The sequence below is a fragment of the Papio anubis genome, chromosome 10, assembly GCF_008728515.1.
Source record: "Papio anubis isolate 15944 chromosome 10, Panubis1.0, whole genome shotgun sequence".
In the NCBI taxonomy this organism is placed as follows: domain Eukaryota; kingdom Metazoa; phylum Chordata; class Mammalia; order Primates; family Cercopithecidae; genus Papio; species Papio anubis.
Genome location: NC_044985.1, coordinates 115,230,999 through 115,236,998, shown reverse-complemented (window position 1 = coordinate 115,236,998; position 6,000 = coordinate 115,230,999).

The following is a 6,000-nucleotide window of genomic DNA, read 5'->3' as shown; positions in this document are numbered from 1 at the left end:
GTTACTCAGGAAGCTGAGGCAGGAGAATCGCTTCAACCTGGGAGGCGGAGGTTGCAGTAAGCCGTGATTGCACCATTGCACTCCAACCTGGGTGACGGAGTGAGATTCCATCTCAAAAAAAAAAAATTAGCCGGGCATGGTGGTGGGCGCCTGTAGTCCCAGCTACTTGGGAAGCTGAGGCAGGGTAGTCGCTTGAGCCAGGAAGGCGGAGGTTGCAGTGAGCTGAGATCACGCCACTGCACTCCAGCCTGGGTAACAGAGTGAGACTCTGTCTCGGAGGGGGGGAAAACATATAAAATAAAATTCCGATTTTGACTGGGCATGGAGGCTCACACCTGTAATCCTAGCACTTTGGGAGGCTGAGGAGGGAGGATGACTTGAGCCCAGGAGTTTGAAACCAGCCTGAGCAACATGGCAAGACCCCATCTCTACAAAAAATTAAACGATTAGCCTGGCATGGTGGGACATACCTGTAGTCCCAGCTACTTGCGGGGCTGAGGTTGGAGGATCCCTTGAGTTCGGGAGGCAGAGATTGCAGTGAGCCAAAGTGGCACCACTGCACTCCAGCCTGGGCCACACAGTGAGATTCTGCCTCAAAAATAATAAAATAAATACAATTTGACTTTTTTGTTCATCATGGATTTTCCCCAGTAATTAAATAATATTGCACTGAAATATTATTTTTGATGATTTTTGTGGTGTCCCTTAAGTGTTGTGCCTGAGGCAAGTGCCTTACCTCACCCTAGACCCCTCTCTGCAGCAGGAAGGGGTTTTCTTCGAGACAGAATCTTGTTCTGTCATCCGGGCTGGTGTGCAGTGGTACGATTTCGGCTCACTGCAACCTCCGCCTCCCAGGTTCAAACGATTCTCCTGCCTTGGCCTCCCAAGTAGCTGGGATTATAGGCACCTGCCACCAGACCTGGCTAATTTTTGTATATTTAGTACAGACGGAGGTTCACTATGTTGACCAGGCTGACCTGGAACTCCTGACCTCGTGATCCACCTGCCTCAGCCTCCCAAAGTGCTGGGATTACAGGAGTGAGCCACCGGCCTCAGGAAGGAGTTTTCAGTGTGGGTTGAGGCACTTGGATTTTCTCCTGCTGGCTGTCAGAAGTCACCGAAATCTCTTCATTAAAAGAACGTGTTTGTATCTGCTGCTGAGGAAAACTGATGTGACTGCTACATGGTAGGTTAAGATATAGAGCAAGACAGGTCAGGGTGGCTGACTGGGAACGGCTGGATTAATCCAGGCGGGAAGTTGAGCAGGGGCAGTAAGAGAGGGGTGGTGGAAAGCAGAGTGGACCCACTCTGAAGACACTCAAAGCCCAGGCCGGGGTGTCTGGGAGCTGAGGGAGAGGTCAGGGTCTAGACAATGCTACGATCTGAATGCTGGTCTCCTCTACAAATTCATATGTTGAAAGCTAATCCCCAAGACAAGGTGAAGAGGTGGTGCCTATGGGAAGTGATTAGCTCCTGAGGGCTCCGCCCTTGAGAATGGGATTAATGTCCTTATAAAAAGGGCTCACAGGAGCCTGTGGGCTCCTTCTGCCTTCGAAGAAGCAGCGAAAAGGGCACCGTCTAGGAGAGAGGCCCTCACGGACACCAGATCTGCCAGTGCTTTGATCTTGGACATCCAGCCTCCAGAACTGTAACACATTTCTGTTGTTTATAAAGGACCCCGTCTAAAGTTATAGCAGTTCCAGCAGACTAAGACGTCCTGGCTTTTGGCTAGGCAAGCTGGGAGCTGTCTCTCCTTTTTTGAGGTAGGAAAGACAGCAGTTCAGGGGTGGAGGAAGAGGCTGAATTCAGAGTGGGACACTCTACTTGGAGTCTGAAGTTTTATAGGGCACCAAAGGGAGATGTCTGCCAAGCCACTGGGTTAATGAGGAAGAAAGTTGCTCCTGAAGAGACCCTGATTTGGGCACCTTCAGATGGCGTTGTCCATGGGAAGGTGGAGCCGCTGTGGAGGAGCGGCCCCAAGTGGGGGGGGTACACACATATGGTAGCTGAGGCCACTGGATAAGGGTGTTACCAGTGAGAGAATGTCGAGGGAAGAGAAAGGTGGAAACACTCTTTGAGAAAGGAAGAAGGTAGGCAAAGAGGAAAGAGGTCAGGAGAGAGAAGCGTCAGGGAGGCAGAGGGGAAGCTCCAAGGGAGGATGCGGTCAAGAGACAGAAGCTGCAGAAGGGTCAAGAGAGATGAAAGATAAGGTCTGCAAGGCGTCCTTCTGGCTAGCGACAAACAGCGTGTCTGCAGGAGGCAGGGTTGGAGGGCACCTGCAGGGGCTGGGAGCCTGGGGGTCCCTGGTGGAGCTGGGAGCAACTGTTGTCAACTCTTCCCAGGAGCTTGTTCCTGCAAAAGGCAATGGAAGGGAAGGAGGTATTGGAATGGCAGGTGGCAGGCCAGGCGTGGTGGCTCACACCTGTAATCCCAGCACTTCGGGAAGCCGAGACAGGAGATCACGAGATCAGGAGATTGAGACTATCTGGCTAACACGGTGAAACCCCGTCTCTACTAAAAAATACAAAAAACTAGCCAGGCGAGGTGGCGGGCGCCTGTAGTCCCAGCTACTCGGGAGGCTGAGGCAGGAGAATCGCTTGAACCCAGGAGGTGGAGGTTGCAGTGAGCCGAGATCATGCCACTACACTCCAGCCTGGGCGACAGCGCGAGACTCTGTCTCAAAAACAAACAAATAAACAAAAAATACAAAAAGTAGCTGGGCGTGGCAGCAAATGCCTGTAGTCTTAGCTACTTGGGTGGCTGAGATGGGAGGATCACTTGAGCCTGTGTTAACACCACTGCACTCCAGCCTGGGCAACAGAGTGAGTCTAAACACATACACACACACACACCCCCCAATACACAACAACAAAAAAAAGGCGGGTGGCAGTCGAGGAGATCACTGCAGTGGGACCCCCAGGAGGGGGTGAGGAGGGGCTTGCTGGCACATGGGAAAGGGTGATACAGAGAAAGACTCTGGTTTCCCTGGGGCCTTGTGGTGGCCAGGAGAGCTCAGGCTGTCTGCGAATGTATGTAAATCAGAGGGTGGGAATCCCTCTGGGAGGTCTGTCCTTCCCTGTGAAGGAGAAGATAGGGTAACTCTGTTGACAGAGAGGGCAGAGAAGGAGAGATGAAGTGCCTGAGGGAAGAGGCTTGGCATAGAGGCTGGGGAGAGGGAAATGAGAGCGGTCAGGAGCTCCTGGAAGATGATCTGGACTAGCAGCTGGGGCTGCTACCAGGGCAGCTGCTGGGAGGGCCGGGCATTTGGAGGCCCCAAATCTGCATCATCACAGATTTATCTCCAGCAGGGCCCAACCTCCTGGATGGAGAGGCCTGGTAGGTGCAGCAGGGAAGTTGGAATGGTGATGATCTGGGGCCCGTAACAGCCTCCTCCAGCGGACTCAGGGGCCTGCGGTTGTTGGCGAGGGGCTGACTCTACCAGTGGGTGAACAGGTGAAGCTTCTCGGGCTGCCTCAGGAAGACAAGACTGGGTTCTCTGGCTCTGGCCCCTGGGACCCCAAGGCACAGGTACCTCCTGCAGGGGAAGACTTGCTGACACACCAAGCAAGGCCTGGCAAGGGAGGAAGAACTTAGGGTCCCCCTTTGACATCTGGGGGAAAGTGCTGGGGAAGTTCTGGGCAGTATCCAAAGGCCTCAGTGAACCCAAAAGACAGAAGAAGGCTGGGCTGGTAAAAGGAACTTCACAGCAGACACCCCAGGCCTCCGCACTCAGGCAGACCTGAAGCTCTGGAAGCTGAGGCTGTGAACTCCCTCCCGGCCAGCTGGGGTGTCCAGCCCTGCCCTGCTCGGCCTCCATGGCAGGGACTCACCCTGCAGGCTTTGTGAGCTGGATGCTGGCTGGGTCAGGCCAGCCTCACCTGCAACTCAGGGGGAGAAGCAGGGGAGACACAGGATGACCCCACCTCCTGACCTTCTGAAGCTTCCTTGGCATCAGCCCTGGCCCTTATCATAGCCTTCAGTGGAAGAGCCTGGAGTAGGGGGCAGCCGCTTCCTGCTCAGTCCCCTCAACTTCTCAGCACTTCTATCCCTCATGTCACCACGTCCCTGCGCTAAGCTCCCTCTTTTTAAAATACCCAATGTGATTCTTCTTGGCTAGCTGGAGCCTAACTGAGACACTTAGTTCCTAGAAGCCCAGTCCTGGGAAGTGGAGGTAATCCTTGGAAGCCTGCAGACCCCCTCCAGTGGGCTGTCAGACTCTAGCACAAGTATGAGGCCCACTATGGCCAAATGGGTCTCAGGGGCCAGAAGTGCCCATGGGTGCCCCAAGTGGGTGCCTCACTACACAGGTATCGTGGGGAGCAGCCAGGCCACAGCAGCAGGCAGAGTTGGGCTGGGTCCATGCAGGCCTGAAGAAGCAGCCAGTAGCCACTCAAGGCAGTGGTACCCCTGGAGCATCTGGGCTGGTATGTGAGACTAGTCACACTCCCCACAAGAATTACAGCCATGCTCAAACCTCTCCCCACCATCTAGTTCCTCCTCTGCTAAAACGTGGAGCACTGTCTCCCAGCCTTGGAGCTCAGGGGCAACAGATAACCTGAGCTGGCTGGAGGAGGTGGTATCGCTCTTGGCTGGAACCGCCATGGAAAACCCCAACCAAAGACAGCACTTGGGAGAACATCTATGAAAATGTAAAAGACCATACCCTTGACCCAGCTGTTCTACAGATATGATTTGTGTAAAATAAAGCAAGTGAGAATATTTGCTATAGCAGTTTGTAATGGCCAAACATAGCAAACAACCCTAAATGTCCAGCAATGGTGACTAGATAAATTGTGATCCTTCCACACAAGGAACGCCATGTAGCTATTAAAAAGAATGTGGCAGCTCTACATGTGCTGATGTAGGATGAGTTACAAGACACATATAGTTAACACAAAAGAAGGAGAGTTCAGAACAGTGTATATGATAGCGTTTGTATTAAATATAATAAATAGACTTGTCTATTTGCACATACAACTGAATCTGGAAGGACATACAAGAGACTGGCACTGCCTTGAGACTGGGAGGCCTAGGGGACAGGGAGGGGAGGGAGACTTTTTACTGTGCATCTGTTTGAATCTTTTGAATTTTGTACTATGTGTGTACTTTACAATTCAATAAATAACTAACTCGTGTTTTCAAAACAAAACAAAACAAAAAAGCATTTAGAAACAAACAGGCCAGACGTGGCTCACATCTATAATCCCAGTGCTTTGAGAGGCTGAGGCAGGAGGATTGATAAAACTGGGGATGTCAAGGCTGCAGTGAGCCATGATCCTGCCACTGCCCTCTAGCCTGAGTGACAGAGTAAGATTCTGTCTCAAAAAAAAAAAAAAAAGAAACTGGGATGACACAGCAGTGTCTTCACTTATATCCTACACCTCCACTGCTAGCTATGTGACCCTGGCCAAGTTAATTTACCTTTATGCCCCAGTTTCTATAAAACAGTGATAACTTTTTGGAAAAGTTATTTTGAAGAGTAAGTGAATGAATATATGAAGAGCTGCAAGAGCGCCTGGCACTGAATCAGCATTATAAAGTGTTAGATATTGCTATTTTGCTGCCCCAGACTAACTCCAAAGCAACGCCACTTGAGCCATGCCGGCTCTCCCTGCTGCTGCTTCTACCTAAATACTTCCTCATTTAACAAATAATTTTCATTTCTTTCTTTTTTTTTTTTTTGAGATGGGGTTTTGCTCTTGTTGCTCAGGCTGGAGTGCAATGGCGCCATCTCGGTTCACTGCAACCTCCGCCTCCTGGGCTCAAGCGATCCTCCCACCTCAGCCTCCCGAGTAGCTGGGGCTCCAGGCGAGTGCCACTACACCCGCTAATTATTATTTTTTTGTAGAGACAGGGTCGCATTATATTACCCAGGCCGGTCTCAAGTTCCTGGACTCAAGCGATCCTCCTGCATCAGCCTCCCAAAGCACTGGGATTACAGGCATGAGCTATCGCGCCTGGCCTTAACAAACACTTTTCTTTCTTTCTTTCTGAGACGGA